General features: G+C 40.9%; 1 protein-coding gene across 6 annotated transcripts in view; it reads left to right on the top strand.

Annotated features, from left to right (window-relative positions):
• The window catches only part of FAM168A (family with sequence similarity 168 member A), a 198,735-nt gene that overhangs the window by 17,925 nt on the left and 157,964 nt on the right, over positions 1 to 22,846 (top strand). For 2 of the 6 annotated variants that reach the window (XM_028832839.2, XM_028832838.2), the window contains exon 2: positions 22,372 to 22,447. The exons of 3 other annotated variants lie outside the window; for them this stretch is intronic. The gene's annotated coding sequence lies outside the window, so the exon portion shown is untranslated. Of the gene's footprint in view, positions 1 to 1,150; positions 1,174 to 22,371; positions 22,448 to 22,846 lie in introns of all 6 variants that reach the window. One more of the 6 variants, XM_077961223.1, reaches the window with a different exon arrangement.

Below are 22,846 nucleotides of genomic sequence, written 5' to 3'. Positions count from 1 at the left end.
ACAATGACATATTCTGTGTGTTAACAGCATAGCTTAAAAAAGTAAAACAAAATTCTGCATTTTTATAAAACTTGATTAAAAATAGTATTTCAAACTGTACAGGCACCAGAAGTACACAGTTAGTAAAAATGCACACACTTCGGTTGGCATCTCCAGCACCTTCAGCTTTCTGTGCCTGGTCTGTTTGGCATCTCCATTTTCTGCAGGGTTATCCCCCTCCTGGCCAGCCTCAGCTTTTCCCTTTTTCCCTTTGGGTACCTTCTCTCCCTTCTTTGCAGGGGCCTTCTTAGGCCTGGGCTCTAGCTTTGGAGGAGCAGGTTTAGCAGACAACCTCATTCATCTTCTCTGTGGTTCTTCCTTCACGTTGGCTTTATATCCTTTAGCATCCCCTTCAGCCTTTCTCTCGGGCATGGTGGCGGTGACAGCGACGGTGGTGGGACGTAGGCACTGGGCGTGGGATGCAGCAGAGCACAGGCTTTAGTTGGTCTGGGGGTCGTTCTCACCTCTTCTTCTGGTTTTTGTTTTTTACTTATTCATTGACAATTGTATTTTGACAGATTGTAGCATCAATTTTCTGACCTAAAGCAGAAATAAGTGAGGAAAAGATTAAGTTTATTAGTGTGTAGATGTCATTTATGAAGTGCTAGCACTGTAAACATGTATCAGGGCAAATATTTTAAAGTTCAGATCCATGACACTTTGATTCTGTGCTATTATGCAAGATACTGCTTAAGGTACCTAATGAACGGTATCTGAAAAATTATTGAGTTTGCTTCTGAGGGGCTTGGATAGCAACAAGCTGAACTAGAAAGAGCCACATTTCCTGTCAGAAGACTTATGCTTGCATCCAAGTGATGCAGCTTATATCTGTGCCACCATTGAAGGTTATTTAACATTTCAGAGTTTCATTTTCTCCATCAGTAAAAGAGAAAAATAATAGTTACTTTATAGACTGTGAATTAGAAATAAACTGGATAAATTGCTTACCACTAGCTTTCATCAGTTAAATGTTTAATTTATGGAATATTAAACAAATTTCTGTTTAATTACACTAGATTTCTTTAGAGAAACTTGCTCTAAATGGTGGGCAGGGGGAATTCTGTTATTTATGCTTTACTGACACTGATGATATTTTACCACCTTCTTCCAGTTATTCCTCAATAATTTTGCAAGGTAAGTTTAAATCCCAGCTGTTGTACTTACTTGCTGTGTGACCTTCAAAGTTACTTAATCTTTCTATAACTTATTTTCTCCATCTATTAGGTGGAGAAATAATGGCATTTATATTATATAGTTACTTAATCTTTCTGTAACTTATTTTCTCTATCCATTAGATGGAGACATAATGGTATTTATATTACATAATTATTAGGAAGCAACTGAAGTGCTTAGTTCAGTGTTTGGCACGTAGTATGATTTCAGAAAATGGTAGTGCTGTGGACTGAGTGTATCCCACCAAAATTCATATGTTGAAACCCTAATCCTCAGTGTGATGTTTGGGGTGGGATTTTTGGGAAGTAATTAGGTCATTAGGATGGAGCTCTATAAGTGTCCTTACAACAAGAGACACCAGAGAGCTTATTTCCTCTCTCTCTGCTTTCCACGATGTGAGGATACAGTGAGAAGAGGGCCATCTGCAAACCAGGAAGCTGTCTGTCACCAGATAGCAGATCTACCAGAACCTTGATCTTAGACTTCCCAGCCTCCAGACCTGTGAAAAATAAATGTTTGTGGTATTCTGTTACATACACAGCAGCCTGAACTAAGATGGATAGCATTGTTATTATCACTTTCATTTTATAAATGAGAAGGTGAATACAGATTTAGAAACTTGATTAGATTCATAGTAAGAGGCAAGGATGGGATTCAATCCAGGTTTGTGTGATGCCAAAGACTTTACTGTTTATTCTTTTACTAGGCTACATTTTATAATTAACATTTCATTTGTATGGAAACGTATTCTGAAATGCTGTAGAGTGCTTGGAAATAATTTGTTATTTTGGGGTATTTAAAACTTTCAGTGATGTTTTACTGTTTACATAAACTTGAAGCTAAATTGGTTAGAGAAAGAACTCTTTGGCCTGGCCTCTCTGTGATCAGATGGTTTTAGGGCAGATATTCTGGGGTGGTAGTCAGTGGTTAGTCAAAAGAAAATTGTGTGTGTGTGTGTGTGTGTGTGTGTGAGAGTGTATTTTCTCCTAAACAGCTTCATTGAAGTAAAATTGACATACAATAAGTGATACAAATTTTATGTACAGTTTGCTAAGTTTTGACATACACATACACCCATGACACCATCACCACAAAGCAGATGGTGAACATACCCGTCACCTCTCAAAAGTTTCTTGGTGCCCCTTTGAAATCTTTCCCTCCTTGTTCTCCTTATATCCCCCCATTTAAGCAACTCCTATCGGCTTTTCTATCACTATAAATTGAACAATGGTCAGATCAATCAGGATTCAGTCAGTTCACCTCTCAGCTGTAGTTTGATCATCTGTGAAACAGGGATTCTACCATCTTCCCAAAGGACCATCAGAGAAGATTAGGAACAATGTATATAAAGAGCCTACCATAATGTCTGATGCATAGTAGGCCCTCAGTCCCTGGAAGCCAGTATTACCAGCAAGCTTTCACTTGGTGGTCTAGAGTACATTTAGGAGTTCAGAGTGCCGAAATGCATTTCTGTCACTTAGAGCTCCTGTTCTCTTCCACTGAATGGGCTTCCAGTGTTTTTGAAACAGGAAAATTTACATTTAGGCAGCTTAAGACCCTAAGGGACTTTCTGTTGCTCCTACCTTCCCTCCCTCATGCCCAGTGTTCCACATGCTATTAATTTTGAACAGATGTTCTTCAAAAATAAGCAAAGATCTCCACAGCAGATTTTTGAGCTCTTTATGCGTTATGTTTAAGTCTGGCATTGTGATCAAGCTGCATAAGCAGTGAGTTTGTAGTCAGAGTTCTGGGTTTTAGTTCCTGTTCTGCCTTGGGCAAATCATAAAATCTTTCTGAGCCTCAGTTTTCTCAGTGTAAAGTGGTGGTGGTGGAGTCATACCTCAGAAGTTTGTTGAGAGGATCAAAGGAGAATTCTGAAAGTGAATTGTATGATGAGGTTATAGTTCATTTGCATCCTCCCATGACTGCCTCACAGTGTTAGAACTTTGTAAAAGGATCAGGTAGCATTTAAATCTGATATCTTACATGTTTTTAATATAAGTATTTTAAATTAGGCTCTACTAATAGAAAAAAATGGCAAAAACCCAAGGTTAAAAGTGCTTCCATTTTAAAGTCAGAGAAACTTTAATTCAGATCTTAGTTAAGTAGCTGTGTGACCATGGACAAGTTATTTAATTTCTCTGAGCCTTAAATTCTCACCTGTTAATAAGGCATATCTGTTCTACCTCAGAGGGTTGTTGGGAGGATTAGAAATAATATGTGTACAGTAGTTTGCATATAGCAGATGCCCAGTGATACTAGCTTCATTCTTTCCATTTCCAAAATTAGTAGATTTGTGGATTCGTTGAACTATTCCTGAAGGGATTACTTTTGCCTTATCTATTCCGTGATGCAGTTCAGCACAGGTTAGCTCTTAGGTAGTGTCTCAGGTTTCCCATTCTAGTCTGTAAATGTCGTTTGAGGTTTGTGTTGCTAGCAGTTATTGCAAAGGAATTTTTTTGTCTTTTTTTTTTTTTTAAATAATGGGAGGAACCTGTGCTTTGCTTTTGTACTTTCTCATCAATTCTCATCGCTCTGTCTAGCTAGAGATACTTTGTATTGTGAGAGCCAGGGAAACCAGGGGCCATTTTCTTGTCTCTCTGTGTTTATTTGGGTTGGAGTATTGTCTAAAAGTTCCCTAGTGAATAAAGCAGATTTGCTGAGTTCAGATTCTTCCCTCCTGGGTGAGCCCAGGATCGAACTACTGGGCAAGAAAAGAAATAGGAAAATGTGGAGAAAACTGGTGAGTTCTGCTTGTAAAGTTGTTAGGATCTTTGAGTTGGGGGGCATGTAGGAAACAGTTGATTCCCCGTTTCCCTCTTCCCTTCCAAATCCTGTACACTCCAACACAAAGGGAGCTTTAAGATGGAGGTCTGCATTGTAATTTCCTAGAAATTACTGCTTCTGGTAACTGCTCATTCAGTTTTCACCTCTTTGCTGCAGTAGATGAAACAATGGGGACAATAAAACCATTTATCTGATGGCTGTAGCCTCAATGGGATGTTTGTTTTAATAATGGTATAATTTGCAGGGTTCATAAATTGTGATTTCATTCTCATGGAAATAACTGCCCAGTGGTATTTGGATTCTCAGGTCTCCTGTTGTGGATAATTTCACTAACATTCTGGCTGACAATTCCTTTTATTCTACACTTCGATTTAGATTGTTCATACTGGTTGGGTAATTAGCCCAGAGCAGAGAGAGTTTTTTTTTAGTCTGGGGCTGGCAGGTGGTTACTAGGTAACTGGAAGATCTTCTGAACGGGGAAGAAACTCTGCTTAGGGATTCAAGGCAAATATCCAGGTTTGTTTGGATTATCTGGGATTAAAAGAATTATCTAATACCAAAATATTTGATGAAAATTGAAAATTTAATTCATCTGAATGTTTATTTTCCATGATACCAAACAACCCTTTATATTTGGAATATCCTATGTTTGAGTTTTAAATTTTCATGTGCATGTTTTGGCAGGGAATATCCACAGAGGGCAGAGGCTGATAATAGCTACACATGCTAGACATTGCCTTAGGTGTTTTACTTACATTATGTCTAAATTTTTTTTTTTTTTTTTTTTTTTTTTTTTTTTTTTTTTTTTTTTGAGACGGAGTCTCGCTCTGTCGCCCAGCCCAGGCTGGAGTGCAGTGGCGCGATCTCGGCTCACTGCAAGCTCCGCCTCCCGGGTTCACGCCATTCTCCTGCCTCAGCCTCCCGAGTAGCTGGGACTACAGGCGCCCACAACCGCGCCCGGCTAATTTTTTTTTGTATTTTTAGTAGAGACGGGGTTTCACCGTGGTCTCGATCTCCTGACCTTGTGATCCGCCCGCCTCGGCCTCCCAAAGTGCTGGGATTACAGGCGTGAGCCACCGCGCCCGGCCCTATGTCTAAATTTTTTTTTGGGACACAGCTTGACTCTTGTCGATTAGGCTGGAGTGCAGTGGCACGATTTCGGTTCACTGCAACCTTCGCCTCCCAGGTTCAAGCGATTCTCCTACCTCAGCCTCCCAAGTAGCTGGGATTATAGGTTCCTGCCACCACGCCCAGCTAATTTTTATATTTTAGTGGAGACGGGGTTTCACCACATTGACCAGGCTGGTCTCAGACTCCTGACCTCAAGTGATCCACTTGCCTCAGCCTCCCAAAGTGCTGGGATTACAGGCTTGAGCCACCACACCCAGCCATTTCTAAATCTTAATGAGAACTCTGATATTATTCTCATAGGTAGGTATTGTTCCCATTTTACCTATGTAAAAAGTTAAGACAAGTTTAGTAACTAAATTAAGGGACAGCTAATTAGTGGAAGACAGTTTGCCAGATTCAAAGCTTATACTAGGTTTTCAATTATAGGGTAAGACATTCTGAAGATACATTCAAGTTTCTATTAGACTATTAGATATGACACCATTTGGCTCAAAAATATATTATACATGAATTAGTACCTATCATCAGATACATATATATGATTATTCTTCCTGTCATTTACTCTTGTTTTACAGCAGTAACATCCATGGAGTATTTTGATTATCTTACCAAAATTAAAGGACTTCTAGGCATAATCCTGTTTTAAGAATTCTTTAAAAGGCTCCAAAGCATGGCATAGTCACTGGAAATAGCCTCAGACTTGGGTTTCAAAATCTTGGCAGTGCCATTTATTGGGTTATCTTGGATAAACCTCTTGACCATTATTGGATAAGCCTTACTCTTGTATGAGCCTTGTGTTGCTCATCTGCAAAATAGGGATATGATACACACTTTACAGGGATGTTAGGGTTAATGTATATGGTGGGGTCTAGTATATGCCTGTAACATGGTAGGGACTCAGTAATATGTTGGTTTCCTTTTTTGACTAATGCTACTACTAGTAGAGTATCAGGGGATAATTTGGTGCTTTCATCATTAGCCTCAAGATTTATTGAAAGATGGCTAACATTGGCTGGGCACGGTGGCCCACACCTGTAATCCCAGCACTTTGGGAGGCTGAGATGAGCAGGTCACTGAAGGTCAGGAGTTCCAGACTAGCCTGGCCAAAATGGTGAAACCTTGTCTCTACTGAAAGTACAAAAAAAAAAAAAAAAAAAAAAAAATTAGCCAGGCGTAGGGGCACACGCCTGTAGTCCCAGCTGCTTGCGAGGCTGAGGCAGGAGAATCGCTTGAACCCAGAAGGCAGAGGTTGCAGTGAGCCAAGATCATGCCATCGCACTCCAGCTTGGGCAACAAGAGCAAAACTCCATCTCAGAAAAAAAGATGGCCAACTTCAAGTAACATTATGTTATATTTTCATGTGATACTGTTAAACTAATAGAACTTATTTTTCTCTAGGTGTTCCATCTGGGTAATTCGTTTAAGGGACAGTTAGACAAATGATGTATTTTTTTACACTCTCTGGGTCAAGATAGTGAGTGCATATGTGGAAAGGGCATTGGATTTGTGATCATACAAACTTGGTGGGAGCTCCAGCATTGCTGTTTACTAGCTACGTTTCATGGGACAACTGACTTTCTCTGTTTGAAACTTGGGATAGAGATAATAATAGCTGACCTTCCCATTGTTGTGAAGATCAAATGAGATAATGAATGTGAAAATGCCTTTTAAATTGGAAAAATGCCAGGCGAGATAGTAACTATTATGTGACATTCATAATTAGTGGTAAGTGGGGCTTAGAGAATTAACTGCCTTTTTTTTTTTTTGAGACAGGGTCTTGCTCTGTCACCCAGGCTGGAGTGCAGTGGTGGGCTCATGGCTCACTGTAGCCTCCACCTCCTGAGCTTAGTGATCCTCCTGCCTTACCTCCTCAGTAGCTGGGACCACAGGTGTGCAACACCATGCCCTGCCCCCTGCCCCTGCCCCTTGGTTTTTTGAGACGAATCTTGCTTTTTCACCCAGGCTGAAGTGCAGAGTCCCGCTCATAGCTTACTGCAGCCTAGAACTCCTGGACATAAGTGATCCTCTCACCTCAGTATCCTGAGTAGCTGGGATTATAGGCATGTACCACCATGCCTGACTAATTCTTGAATTTTTTGTAGAGACAGGGTCTCTATGTTGCCCAGACTGGTTTTGAACTCCTGTCCTCTAGCAATCCTCCTGTCTTGGCCTCCCAAAGTGCTGGGATTACAGGCGTGAGCCACTGTGCCCTGCCAGAATTCACTGCCATTTTAAGAGGGAAATTCAGAATTTCACTTGAACTATATAAAGACATTTTGATGAGTTTTATTATGGTAGTCATTGGGGACAGCAAGAAGAAAAGAGGCCAGAATGACTTTCTTGGTAGATAAAAGTATTGAGTGAATGTAACTGCATAGTGGAAGTGAGAATGGTGTGAGGTGCTACTGTGAGGCAGGCCCAGAGGACTTAGAGAAGATCTTAGACTTGAGGTTTGGATCTTGGTCTAGTCTTGATCCCTAGAACAAGGAAGTGGGAGGCTCCTTGATTAGAAAAACTTAGGACACAGGGTAGTGTGTGGAGAACTGATTGAGGAATAGGGATAGAGGTAACAACTCTAGCTTCCCTCATGATGGCACTCAAGTTGAAATCCTGGTTTTAAGCCTTCTAGGAGTATGTATAGAAGTTAAAATAGATTTTTTTTCATTCCTCTTTCTACCTTCTAACAGTTAAGTGTGTCCGTTTTTAGGGGAAGTTCCAAGTGCATCTTGTGATTATTGTGTATGAATCCAGTGGTGTCTCTCAGGTGAGCACATTGATGTATCTTCATTTAAAGAGGTGCAGATGGTGGCTGGCAAGTGGGAGACCTGCCTCCACAGGCTAGAATGCTTAATTTTATGGAGGCTTATTTAGTTTATCTCTTACCTGAAAATTGATTCTGTTTACAGCATTTCAGTAATGTGGATGATATTTTTCCTAAGTGGAACATCAACCTAAATTTTCAATATGTTTAATTATTGATGTATCTGAATGCTGCAGTGTATTAGTTAAGGATTTTTCTGTATGAGGAGAGGCTTCTGGCTCTGAGTTCTGGTACTACACTGATTTTATTCATTTTTTTCCCAGGGGGATGTCAGTTTTTCTTTACTGCAAGTAACTGCATTATGTTGTCTGGATCATTGCCTTCTATATTAAGTATTAGAGCAGAATAGTTGTTGTCCAGGACGGTTTCAAAGTCTGTGTTTTATTTGACTGTAAGAGCAAACTTAGGCATCTCTCTTCTCTGTTCTTGGTCTGCTAGTATGAACATGATACAGTGATTAAGTAAGGAGATGGGTTTCCATAGACCCCAGTCAGAATTAGCCTGAGTTACTTTATCATATTAACTTTATATATAATAATGTCAACTGATATTTGCCTAATTCTTTGTAAAATGTTTTTATGGTACTTAAATATTCTCTTCTCTTCTCTCTCTTCTCTTCTCTTCTCTTCTCTTCTCTTCTCTTCTCTTCTCTTCTCTTCTCTTCTCTTCTCTTCTCTTCTCTTCTCTTCTCTTCTCTTCTCTTCCTTTTTGAGACAGAATCTCACTCTGTCACCCAGGCTGGAGTACAATGATGTGATCATGACTCATTGCAGCCTCAGCTTCCCAGGTTCAAATGATCTTCACAATCCTGAGTAGCTGGGACCATAGGTGCATGCCACCATGCCCAGCTAATTTTTTGTAGAGGTGGGGTTTCACCCTGTTGCCTAGGCTTGTCTCAAACTCCTGAGCTCAAGTGATCCATTAGCCTCAGCCTCCCATATTTTTGGGATTACAGGTGTGAGTCACCATGTCCAGTCTACAATTTTCCTTTTTACTGATACGTTTCTTGTACTAAACTGGTAGCTCTTTTTGTGGACCAGGTTTTTTTTTTCATCTTTGTACTCACTTTATTTAGGACAGAGCTAAGAATAATGATACTATCTTTTTGGTTTTTTTTTGAGACGGAGTCTCGCTCTGTCGCCCAGGCTGGAGTGCGGTGGCCGGATCTCAGCTCACTGCAAGCTCTGCCTCCCGGGTTCATGCCATTCTCCTGCCTCAGCCTCCCGAGTAGCTGGGACTACAGGCGCCCGCCACCTTGCCCGGCTAGTTTTTTTGTGGTTTTTTTTTTTTTTTTTTTTTTTTTTTTTTGAGACGGAGTCTCGCTCTGGCACCCAGGCTGGAGTGCAGTGGCCGGATCTCAGCTCACTGCAAGCTCCGCCTCCCGGGTTCACGCCATTCTCCTGCCTCAGCCTCCGGAGTAGCTGGGACTACAGGCGCCCGCCACCTCGCCCGGCTAGTTTTTTGTATTTTTTTAGTAGAGACGGGGTTTCACCATGTTAGCTAGGATGGTCTTGATCTTGTGACCTCGTGATCCGCCCGTCTCGGCCTCCCAAAGTGCTGGGATTACAGGCTTGAGCCACCGCGCCCGGCCTTTTTGTGTTTTTTAGTAGAGACGGGGTTTCACCGTGTTAGCCAGGATAGTCTCGATCTCCTGACCTCGTGATCCGCCCATCTCGGCCTCCCAAAGTGCTGGGATTACAGGCTTGAGCCACCGCGCCTGGCAGAATAATGATACTATCTAACACTATGTTATATGCAGGCATGTGCCAAGTGCAATATTTGTTTTAATCCTCATTATCCCCATTTTATAGAGGAGAGAACTGAGTCTCAGAGAAAGGAAGTAACTTGCTTAGTCTCACAGCTAGTGAAGGGATGCAGCTGTGATTAGAACCCAAGCAATCTGATTTCAGAGCTATATACTTAACCCTTATATTTTCTCAGAAACAGCTTGTATGAATATGTAGGTATATATGAAAGATATTATCTCTCTTATTTGACCCTTGAAACTCTGTGAAGCAGTTAATTATGCTTTTCATATCCATTCTATAGGTTAGGAAAAGTAAGATGAATTAATTACACAAGATCATTCATTTGCTGAGTAACAGAATCTGGACCCCACATCCCAGGTCTCCTGACTCCAAATCTCATATTTTTTCCCCTTCTATAATACTTTTAGCTGTTGGTTAGAGCTTCACATCTATCTTCTTTCTTTCTTTCTTTTTTTTTTTTCTTGAGGCGGAGTCTTGCTCTACTGCCCAGGCTGGAATGCAGTGGTGAGATCTTGGCTCACTGCAACCTCCGCCCCTCCCCTGGTTCAAGCGATTCTTCTGCCTCAGCCTCCTGAGTAGCTGGGACTACAGGTGCACACCACCACACCCAGCTAATTTTTGTATTTTTAGTAGAGACGGAGTTTCGCTATATTGGCCAGTCTAGTCTCGAACTCCTGACCTCATGATCTGCCTGCCTCGGCTTCCCAAAATGCTGGGATTACAGGCATGAGCCACCGTGCCCGGCCAACATCTGTTTTCTTAGGAATACACAATAGTCTTTTTCGTATGGAAAATAGATACTTTCGTTGAGACTAACTGAAGATAAGAGATAACCCTAAAAATCTTTCTGTGCATCTTTCTTTCTCAAATCCAAGGAGCAAAATACCGCGATAGATAAGTCTGTGAGAGCTACTTGAAGGTGGATAAGACAGCTGTGTGTGTGTGTTCCTGTGTGTATTATCTCTGTTTTAGTAGCTGGCAACAGTGTGTTTTCCATAATGATTGCTGAGGGAATGCATGATTTAAAAAGTTGATGCTGTGTCTAGTATTAAAGAGTGATGATACTAAAATTGCTAGTTTATTTTTATATCCTATGATTTCTCCTGATTGCTTCCTTCTTAGTCACTAGTTGATTATGTTTGAGAGTTACAACAGTCCTAATATAGTGGCATTAAATATAGTTGAGCCAGCATATGGTAACTGTCTATAACAGAGCCTTCATATAAGACAGGGATTACACTTAAGCATTTTGTAACACTGAAGAAACAATTTTTCTGATGTCTAGGTGAACTTAATTGTATTGGATTCTTTTTTGATTGCCTTGTCAGATTTCTTTTGTATTTTATATAAATAAGATATGACAGTGGCAAATTCGTTTTTCAGCGTTTTTTTTTTTTGTTTTTTTTTTGTTTTTTTTTTTTGAGACGGGGTTTCGCTCATGCAGTGGCTGGATTTTGCTCACTGCAACCTCTGCCTCCTGGGTTCAAGCGATTCTCATCCCTCAGCCTCCTGAGTAGTTGGAATTATAGGCACCCACCACGACGCCCAGGTAATTTTTGTATTTTTAGTAGAGACGGGATTTCACTGTGTTGGCCAGGCTGGACTCAATCTTCTTACCTCATGATCCGCCTGCCTCGGCCTCCCAAGGTGCTGGGATTACAAACGTGAGCCATCACCTCCTGGCCAAGGGTCTAGTTCTCAATAGCCTTCTTCCTGACCATTGAGAAGAAGCCATTATACTTCATTTAGCTTCTAGGTTATATCACATTCAAATACAGTCATGTCATAGCATAGCTACTTGGTTTTCCATGTGCCCTGCCCTGCATTATTTTTGTGTATGATTATAGTGCAAAATGTTTAAGAATTCCTGAGCTTCTCTTCTTATTTTAGTCTGAGATTGTTATATTCAGGTAAATTACCCCTCACCTAAGAATGTCATAATTGATTCCATTGTTCCAGATTGTAGATTTGAGTGTCAGGTAGTAATTTATATATTACTGGATCTTTTAAGAATTAGTTGTTTTAATGTAGAAGCCACATGAGATAAAAAATTGGAATTTTCAGCCTTGATTAGTTGGCTACCGTCTACTTTGTTTGATTAGTTCAGCCTTGATTAATTGGCTACAGTCTGCTTTGTTGCTTGGCATACACAGTCCAACTCTTGTTCTCATTTTATGTCTGTGAGTTGTGCATGTGTGTATGTACTCATGGATGTTCCTGTCTCCTGTCTCAAAGGTACTGCCAATGTCTAGTAGATTTCTAGAGCCCTGAATTTTGTCTTGCTCAGTTTCCTTACAGATTTTACAAGCTTGAAAGGTGGGTAGTTAGAGTACAGGGTAGCTGCTGAAAGAGACCCAAACATTCAGTGGCTCAAACAAGATAGACATTTATCTCTTATAAAACAGTTCAGGGGTAAGTCTCTTATGACCACAGTGGGCAGAGGTTCTGCTCCATGAAATCATCTAGAGATTCAGGCACCTTCTATCTCGTTGTCTGGGGGTGATGCCCTCATCTGCATTCTCAGTGATAGCTTATTAACACATCTACCTTGAAATAAGTCCATGAGAAGGGAGAAGAGAGAGTGGAGGACACATAATTGCCTTAAAAAAAAAGTGAGCTGAAGTTGTATATGTTAATTCTCCCAGCATCTCGTTCATTATCTTTAGAAACAAGACATATCTAGTTATAAATAACATTAGGAAATGTAGTTTCCAACTCGGTTGCATGTGCTCAGTTATTTTGGCAGAGGGTTACCGTAAGGGAGTGTCTGTATTGAAAGGAAGCAAGGGAAAATGGATACTATTAGCAGTCTCTTCCACAGAGTCATAGCTGGAGGGTAAAAATAATAAAACCTTTTCCTCATTCATTATATTAATTCTCACCACATTGAGAATTTCTTTGAGGTAAGTGGTATTATAACCATTTTGCTAACTGGGGAACTGATTTTGAGGTATCGGGTGACTGGTTTAAAGTCACAAGTGTAGCTCAAAACTGAACTCATTATCCTTTCCCCCCACACCTTCTCTTTGTGTTTCTTATCTCAGTGAATGACATCACCATTTTCTCACTCAAGCTGGAAATTTGGGATTTCCTTATCTTCTCATATTCCTTCAGTCACTAAGCTGTGTAGATACGATCACCTTAACATTTCTCAAATCTGTGCCTTTCTCTCCATCCCCATGGCTATTGCCTTAGCTCAGACTCTCAGCAGCTCTTGTGTGGACAGCAGCCTCCATTCTTCCATCTGCTGCCAGGGTCACCTCCAGTGAATCCATCTTCGCAGCCCAACCCTGCCAAACCACTTGCAATCGTTGGGACTTACTATATACTGTTAAACTGCCAAATCTGTACTCGTGTTGCTTCTTCTGCTCAAATGGTCCTCTTCCCTTCTCAACTTGGCAAACATGGCCTTATTTTATTTTAAAAAATCTACCACCTACATTGCTTCCACTATAAAGTTGTTGCTCTCTTTTCCAGGTAGAATTGACTGTTTTCTCCTCATTCTTCTCTTGTGTTGATGCCTGTTATAGGACCTGTAACATTTTATAATAATAATTTGTAATGTGTCTTGCTTTTTATCATTAGCACTCAATATTGTACGTGATAGAAAACAGCTACTCCATAACTGCTTGAATGAGTAGAGCATATGACAGACTGGGACTTGAATCCAAATCTTGTGTTTTTCTTATCATGATGGCTCATCCTGTGTTAAGTGTGTACATATTTCCTGAGTTGCTTCCCAACACCAAATTTGGAGGTCTCACTTTCCAGGCGCTCTTTTAATTGGCAATCAAGTGTAGCCCTAAAAAGGGCTTTTTCAACAAATGGATGCTTAATTCTCTTTCCATTTGGATGTTGGGGGTGTGCTTTTTTGGTAGGTGCTGCTAAAACCGTTGTCTGTAACTTGCAAAATAAATAAATGCTGGATGTTTGGCTTTAATTTTTATTGATTACATCAAGGGATAAAGGAGGTTTGCTTTACATTTGGAGAGAAGGCAGGCAAATTAGAAAAAAATGCATCCCCTTGAAGAGGGTTTTATTTTTAATGTTATTTACAAAGTGTATACATGAAAATAGAAAAGGAATAACTTTAATTTACAATAGACATAATTTAGGGAAAAATGCTAACATCTCAGTGTAAGTGTAAACCCAGCTTGGCTATTATAATTTCTGATCATTGAGGCTCACTTATTGTGCGTTTAAACCATCTGTTTTGGTGTTAATCCCTTAAAACTCAATTGGTAGATGTTAACATGATAAAAGGTAATAAAGCTTGAAATATGGCAGTCATTCGATCTGGTTTACTTTTCAACTAATTGCATGCAAACTTAAGTGTCTTTGGGAAAAAGGAAAGAGGGAAATTAATGCTGTAGTCAACTATTTTGATCTCAGCTTGAGCCCTGCACACCTGTCACTGGCTTGTGGAAGTTTTCCTCCATAATTAAGAGCTCCTCTCTCATGTTATTACTTAATTGGATGCCACAAGAGCCTGGTGAAACAGTGGAATCCTCTTAATTGCAGCTTTTAAAACAAATCACCAATGTTTAATGTGGTATTGGTTTTTTTTTTTTTTTTTTTTTGAGACGGAGTCTCGCTCTGTGGCCCAGGCTGGAGTGCAGTGGCCGGATCTCAGCTCACTGCAAGCTCCGCCTCCCGGGTTTACGCCATTCTCCTGCCTCAGCCTCCCGAGTAGCTGGGACTACAGGCGCCCGCTACCTCGCCCGGCTAGATTTTTGTATTTTTTAGTAGAGACGGGGTTTCACTGTGTTAGCCAGGATGGTCCTAATCTCCTGACCTCGTGATCCGCCCGTCTCGGCCTCCCAAAGTGCTGGGATTACAGGCTTGAGCCACCGCGCCCGGCCTAATGTGGTATTGTTTTTAAAAGCCTTCCCTGGAAAGAGTTTTGATTGCTTCAAGTCCAAATGGAATGGAGTGTTGAGAATTCTGCTGTTTATAAAGTTAGAAGTCATATAGTACTTTGAAATGTCTCTCCTTGAAGAGTTAGGGAACATAACTAATATTTACTTGATGCTTTACAATTTGACCAAGTGTTTTCCTTTTATCTTGTTTTAATTCCTATAGTAGCTCCAAGAAAGGTATTATAATGCTTCCCATTTTACAGATGAGGAAATTGAGGGTCAGAAAAGTGACTTGCTGAGGGTCACACAATTAGTAAGTGGTAGAGATAGATGCAAACCCTACCTACTGATGCAAACCCTTTATTTACCTCCTATCTCAATGAGCATAAACTGCATGTGTGGAAGTATCAGTATAGTGGGTTTTTCCTTTAACTTACAGTGTGGTCTCAATTTAGCTTACTGTGTTTGGTACTTTTCTGTTTCAACTGTCAGCCCTTACACATATAGTGGAAAGAGCAGGCTGGTAGTAGGTGAAGAAGCCAAAGTGCTGGGAAATAACAGAATATCCCATTCCATGCTTAGATCATGACTGTTATCTAGCTGAAACATCCTCCGGTAAGGTTGGCAGGGTCTTTGTGATCCTGCTGCATTGTGGACAAGTCATTTACAGCGTACTTAAGTGCTGAGCAGTTATGACAGCTGGTTTAAATGAGCTTCTGTGGCAGTCAATTCTCTTGAGGCCTCAGTGCCCATTTTCCTCTCCACCATAGTAGTGGAAAGAGCTCTTGATAGGGAATCAGGAAACTTTGATGCTGTAGTTGCAGTTAGGTGATTTGCTAACTGACCTATTTTCTTCAGGACTAAGTTTGGTCAGTACCACCTCTTGGAAGACTTCCCTAAAGTCTTAGGGTGGCCTTCCTTTTTTTTTTCTGGACACTGTGACACATTGTTTTAAGTATTGTCTGTATGGCACTTACCACATTGTTCTGCAATTATATTTCTTTCAGACCAGAACTATACCTCTAGCCTCCTTTTTTTTTTTTTTTTTGAGGCGGAGTCTCACTGTGTTGCCCAGGCTGAAGTGCAGTGGCGCAGTCTTGGCTCACTGCAAGCTCTGCCTCCTGGGTTGATGCCATTCTCCTGCCTCGGCCTCCCGAGTAGCTGGGACTACAGGCACCCAACACCACGCCCAGCTAATTTTTTTTTTTTGTATTTTTAGTAGAGATGCGGTTTCACTGTGTTAGCCAGGATGGTCTTGATCTCTTGACCTTGTGATCTGCCTGCTTTGGCCTCCCAAAGTGCTGGGATTACAGGCGTGAGCCACTGTGCCTGGCCACCTCTAACCTTCTTTTTACTACCAGCCCATCTGTACTTGAGAATCACTGCCCCAAACTGTATATTCTGTGAGAGCACAGTCACAGGGTTCCTTGTTGTGGACATTTGTAGTTTGCTTCTGTAGTTTCCTTCTTATCTCAGCAATGGCCTCATATGTTCGTTTTAGGAACCACACCTTCCCCCCTGTTTTGCTTCATATAGTTTGGGTAGGAATTTCTTAGCTCTAGTGTTACGTGAACCAGGCTCAAGGTAACCAAGGCATCACATTACTCTGGCCATAGTGATTGGTTTAGGGGTAAATATGTTTTAAGCTGGTCTAAACTGAATGTTCAGGACTTTTGTAAGCCTCTATAGAAGACCTTCTCCAAGTCCTGCTATACTACAGAGGTGTGTGGCTGGAGCTGCTATAGCCATTTTGCCACATTAGGAGGAGAGAGTCTGGCTTATGATAGAATCAACATTGAGGAAGTGAAGCTAAACAGGTGGAGGCAGTGACTTTGAGCTCTGAAATGAGCCTCCCCCATAGTCTACCTTAATCTTGGGCTTCAGTTAATTAGGTCAGTAATTAGGCTTTTTGCTTAAACCAGTTTGTTTTCTGTCATTTACAACCAAGAGTCTTAACTAATCTATTTCTCTTTTGCACTTAAGCATAGTTCATAGCCTAGAATTTGTTAATTGGGTAAATGATTGAACTCTATGACTTTGTCTTTCTTAGTCTCAGTTTCTTTTTGTAAAATGGGAATTTCTGCCTGCCTGGCTCCAAGGGTTGTTGTAAGTTAATAGAAGGAAAAGCTTTCGGGTCTCTCCTTCTGCACTTAGTCTATACCAAACAATTGACCATTTAATTATATAATTACATATAACTATTGTATAATGGTTTTTTTTGTTTCAACTTGATTGTGTACCCCCTTAGAGTGGATGGCATCTTACATACTTATCGTTTTCCTCCTACTGCTCAGCACAATGTTGGGAAAATAGTGGGCACTCATGAGTATTTATTAGTGATGACAATAGCAGCTACAGTTTATTGCATACGTTTATTGGGCCAGATAGTGTGTAGGCATTCTACATAAATTATCTCTAAACCTCAGCAAATAACAGTATTAGATAGCTATTAGATAAGCAGTATTGTCCTCAGAGAATAGTTGCATAGCTAACAAACGGGAGAGCTGAAATTGTTGGTTGAATTACGATGGAAAATAAATGTGATGGAGCCTTCCAAAGCATATGCCAGGAATGTTTGAGGTGTCTGCCTTAGGTGAATGATAGAGGTGAACATCAAGTAAATACCTGATGGGGATGAAATCCTGGCCTGGTTTGGAATTGCTTGAAAAGCTATTTTTCAAGTCTTTTCTTGGCATAGTTTAATTGACTTCACTAATCCATTGCATCACTATTAAATAATAATAAAAGATATAGAGAGTAGTAGCATTAGAAATACTGGTCACAAGGATACTGTATATTATGGTGATGTCCTTTTGAATATTACAGTGAATGTCCCCTCCCTGGGGCCTGTGTGAATTGATGCCTACTAAATATGCTCAGCTGGTACTCAGGGAACATTTTGCTCGGGTTCAGGCAGAACTACTGTGTTAGTAGGTAACCTTTTATTCCTTTTTTTTTTTTTTTTGAAACGGAGTCTTGCTCTGTCGCCCAGACTGGAGCGCTGGAGTGCAGTGGCACGATCTTGGCTCACTGCAAGCTCCGCCTCCCGGGTTCACGCCATTCTCCTGCCTCAGCCTCCCGAGTAGCTGGGACCACAGGCGTCCGCCACTGCACCCGGCTAATTTTTTGTATTTTTTCGTAGAGACGGGGTTTCACTGTGTTAGCCAGGATGGTCTCGATCTCCTGACCTCATGATCCGCCCGCCTCTGCCTCCCAGAGTGCTGGGATTACAGGCGTGAGCTCCCGCGCCTGGCCTATTCTTTGTTTTTTTGAGACAGAGTCTTGCTCTGTTGCCCAGGCTGAAATGCAGTGGTACGATCTCGGCTCACTGCAGACTCCACCTCCTGGGTTCAAGCAATCCTCCTGCCTCAGCATCCCAAGTAGCTGGGATTACAGGCGCCCACCATCATGCCCGGCTAATTTTTGTATTTTCAGTAGAGACAGGGTTTCACCATGTTGGCCAGGTTGATCTTGATCTCCTCACCTCAAGTGATCTGCCTGCCTTGGCCTCCCAAAGTGCTGGGATTACACGCGTGAGCCATCGTGCCAGGCCAACCTTCTATTCTTTATTGAGTGTTAAACTCAGACTCTAGATTAGGCAAGAAATCAAATGAAAAAGTCTAACTGGCATTATATGCTGCATTCTGTGATGGAAAACACTTTCTCTTTGAAGCAAGACATCCGATTGTAGACCGAGGTCTGAGTCAGATGATACTGTTTACAAGGACCTGGTAGATGATTTGCATATGTTATATAATCCCCAAAAGAACCTTTCAGCATAAGTGTTACCATCCCCACTTGTGATGAGGGTCAGAGAGATGAAGAGAGGTCATACAGCTGTAAATATTCCCCTGTAGGCCAGGCGCGGTGGCTCACACCTGTAATTCCAGCACTTTGGAAGGCCGGGGCAGGCAGATCATGAGGTCAGGAGTTTAAGACCAGCCTGACCAGCATGGTGAAACCCTATCTCTACTAAAAATACAAAAATTAGCCGGGCGTGGTGGCATGTGCCTGTAATCCCAGCTACTCAGGAGGCTGAGGCAGGAGAATCGCTTGAATCTGGGAGGTGGAGGTTGCAGTGAGCTGAGATCACACCATTGCACTCCAGCCTGAGCAACAGAGTGGGACTCAGTCTTTAAAAAAAAAAAAAAAATTCTTCTGTAATGTTTTAAACCACAGTCCTAAGATTGCAGCATTGAACTTCAAGATCAAGAATCATATGGGATAAGAGGGTATTAAAATTATCTAAAAATTTATTTTTATTGTCCAAAGTGACTAGTGTCACTTTTACCCCTTAGTTGATACAGATATAAAAGTAAAAGTTATTTCAGTAAAGGAAGGGAGGTCTCATAAAGATCTTGGTTTGTGAATTAAAAAACAAACAACAAAAAAAGTGAATGGCTCTGCTTGTATGATCAAATGCTTAAAAAAAGCGGGAATGGCTGTGCCATTTCTAGTTCTCTATGGAATAATTTTAACATATTTATTAGGGATAGAGTAGTACTTGCCATGTTTGAGTGGTCTTTATTTATTCCACAAGGGATTGAGAGTAGTTTACAAAAGTAATCTAGTAAAATAACCTAAAAAAGAAAAATGCTGAGTACTATTGAAAATAGAATAACATATATATATATATGTATGTATGTATGTATGTCTCCCCAGTTGCTGTAGGTGAGCTACAAATTTACCCCTGAATTTCCTGGAAGCCTAGGAGAAAAGGATAACTTTTTTTTGTTTGTTTTTTGAGATGGAGTTTCGCTTTTGTTGCCCAAGCTGGAGTGCAATGGTACGCGATCTTGGCTCACTGCAACCTCCGCCTCCCAGGTTAAAGCGATTCTCCTGCCTCAGCCTCCCGAGTAGCTGGGATTACAGGCGTGTGCCACCACGCCTGGCTAATTTTTTGTATTTTTAGTAGAAACGGGATTTCTCCATGTTGGTCAGGCTGATCTTGAACTCCCAACCTCAGGTGATCCACCCACCTCGACCTCCCAAAGTGCTGGGATTACAGGCATGAGCCACCGCGCCCAGGCCCTTTTTTTTTTTTTTTTTTGAGACAGAGTCTTGCTCTGTCGCCCAGGCTGGAGTGTAGTGGCACAATCCCGGCTCACTGCAACCTCTGCCTCCCAGGTTCAAGCAATTCTCCCAGCCTCAACCTCCTGATTAGCTGGGACTACAGGTGTACACCACCACGCCTGGCTAATTTTTGTATTTTTAGTCGGGACAGTTTCACCATGTTGGCCAGGCTGGTCTTGAACTCCTGGTCTCAGGCTATCTGCCCGCCTTGGCCTCCCAAAGTGCTGAGATTACAAGCATGAGCAGTGATGCCTGGCTGCATGTTTAGTTTTATAAGAAACTGCCAAATTATTTTCCAGAGTGTGTGTACCATTTTACCTTCCTACCAGAAATATATGAGAAGTCCAGTTTCTTTGCATCCTTGTTAGCATTTAGTATTATCACTCTTTAAATTTAGCTGTTTTAATAGGTATGTAGTACTTCTTTCAGTTTTTCTCTGAGTGAGTACATTTGTTTTTAGCACATGGCAGGTTGATAGCCTTAGTCAGGCTTAGCTTTCAGATTTGCCATATTTGTACCCACTGCATTTAAGTTTTTATTTCTTAATGTACTTTAAATTCTGAAGGCTTACAAAGCTATTGAAAACTTTTCCCAGTATTTTTTTTTCTTAGTTTCTTCATGTCTCCTGATCCCAGCAACAGGTATCTTCACACACCTTAGCAAAAGTACCTTCATTGGAGACCGGGCATGGTTGCTCATGCCTATAATCCCAGCACTTTGGGAGGCTGAGGTAGGAAGAATGCTTGAAGCCATAAGTTCAAGACCACTTGGGCAACATACTGAGACCACATCTCTTTAAAAAAAAAAAAAAAGTTGGGCATGGTCATGGTGGCACATGTCTATAGTCTCAGCTCCTCGGGAGGCTGAGCTGGGAGGATTGCTTGAGTCTGGAGGGTCGAGGCTGCAGTTAGCCATGTTCATGCCACTGCACTCCAGCCTGGGAGACAGTGAGACCCTGTCTCAGAAAACAACAACAAGAAAAAAACCTTCATTGGCCTTTCCTTAAATGAGACTAATTCTGTGGATATAACTGCTTGGATGTATTTAATGCTGCAGTAGTGGTACTAAGGATTTTGTTTACATTGTTCTCATTAGTGACAACTCCTCAGTGCTGTTGTGTTTTTTTCTTGCTGAGAATCAAGAAATGCTTTGCCATCTGTTATAGTTTGGGCAATGGAAAGAAGAAAAGATAACAAAACAATTTTTGGGAAGTTTGTGTGAATGGAGGATTCTCATTATTGATTGATTGATTGAGGTGAAATTTATATATCGTTGTTGAAATTAACCACTGTAAAGTGAACAATTTAGTGGCATTTAATACACTCCCAGTGTTGTGCAACAACCATCTCTGTCTAGTTCCAAAACATTCATCCCCCTAAAAGGAAGTTCTGTATCCATTAAACAGTCATTCCCATTCCTATTCCCTCCTAGCCCCTGGCGACAACCAATCTGCTTTTCGTCTCTATGGATTTACCTATTCTAAATATTTTACATAAATGAAATCATATAGTGTGTGGCCTTTTGCGTCTGGCTTCTTTCACTCAGAATAATGTTTTTGATGTTCATGTTGTAGCATGTATCAGTACTTCATTACTTTTTTTTTTTTGAGACGGAGTTTCACTCTTGTCGCTCAGGCTGGAGTGCAATGGTATGATCTCGGCTCACTGCAACCTCCAGCTCCTGGGTTCAAGCGATTCTGCTGCCTCAGCCTCCCTGGTAACTGGGATTACAGGTGACTGCCACCATGCCCGGCTAATTTTTGTATTTTTAGTAGAGACGGGGTTTCATCATGTTGGCCAGGTTGATCTTGAACTCCTGACCTCAGGTGATCCACCTGCCTTGGCCTCCCAAAGTGCTGGGATTACAGGCATAAGCACCGCGCCTGGCCAGTACTTCATTACTTTTTAAAGCTTTTTATGGCTGAGTAATATTACATTGTATGGATATGCTACAGTTTGTCCACTGATGGACATTTGAGTTGTTTCTACCTTTTGCTATTGTGAAGAGTGCTGCTATGAACATGTGGGTAGATGTATTTGTTTTAGTACCTGTTTTAGTTCAGTGTATACCTAGGAATGGAATTGCTGGGTCGTATGGTAATTCTATGTTTAACTTGCTGAGGAGCTGCCAGACCTTTCCATAATGGCTGCACCATTTTAACGTTCCCACCAACAATATTTGAGGGTTCAGATTTTTTAACATTATTGCTCATACTTGTTATTTCCTTCTTCATTTTTTAAAAATAAATAGCTGTTATAATGAGTATGGCATATCATATGGTTTTGATTTGTATTTCCCTAATGATTAATAAATGATGTTAAGCATCTTTTCATGTACTTGTTGGCCATTTGTATATCTGTGGAAAAATACCTATTCATGTCCTTTGCCCATTAAAAAAACTTTTTTTTTTTTTTGCCTTTTTGTTGTTGAATTATAAAAGTTTCTTTTACAGTTTGGATTCCAGACCTTTATCAAATATATGATTTCCAAATATTTTTTCTTATTCAGTAGGTTTTCTTTCCACTTTTTTTTTTTTTCTTTTTTAGAGACAGGGTTTTGCTCTGTTGCCCAGGTTGGAGTACAGTGGCATGATCATAGTTCACTGCAGCCTTTAACTCCTGGGCTCAAGTGATCCTCCAGCCTCAGACTCCTAAGTAGCTAGGACTACAGATGTGCACCACCATGCTTGGGTAATTTTTCTTTTTTACATTTTTTGTAGAGGCAGTGTCTTGCTGTTTGCCCAAGCTGATGCTGAATTCCCACCTTGGCCCTTCTGAAGTGCTGGGATTGCAGGTGTAAGCTATCACATTTGGCCTCTTCACTTTTTTGATAATATCCTTTGATGCACAAAAGTTTTAAATTTTGATGAAGTCCAGTTTATTTTTTCTTTGGTTGCTTAGTTTGTTGTCATAGCTCAGAATCCATTGCCAAATCCAAGGTCATGAAGATTTATCATGGTTGTATCCCTTAAATTTAGGTCTTTAATTTTGAATTAAGTTTTATATGTGGTTTGACGTAGGGGTCCAGCTTCATTCTTCTGCTTGTAGATATTCAGTTGTCCCAGCACCATTTGTTGAAGAGACTTTTCTTTTCTCATTGATTAGTGATTAGTCTTGGCATGTTGGTTGAAAATTTATTGGCCAGAGATATATGGATTTATTTCTAGACTTGTGATTCTGTTCCATTGGTCTATA

Source organism: Macaca mulatta, chromosome 14, assembly GCF_049350105.2.
Source record: "Macaca mulatta isolate MMU2019108-1 chromosome 14, T2T-MMU8v2.0, whole genome shotgun sequence".
Taxonomy (NCBI): domain Eukaryota; kingdom Metazoa; phylum Chordata; class Mammalia; order Primates; family Cercopithecidae; genus Macaca; species Macaca mulatta.
This window is presented reverse-complemented; position numbering and strand designations above follow the sequence as displayed.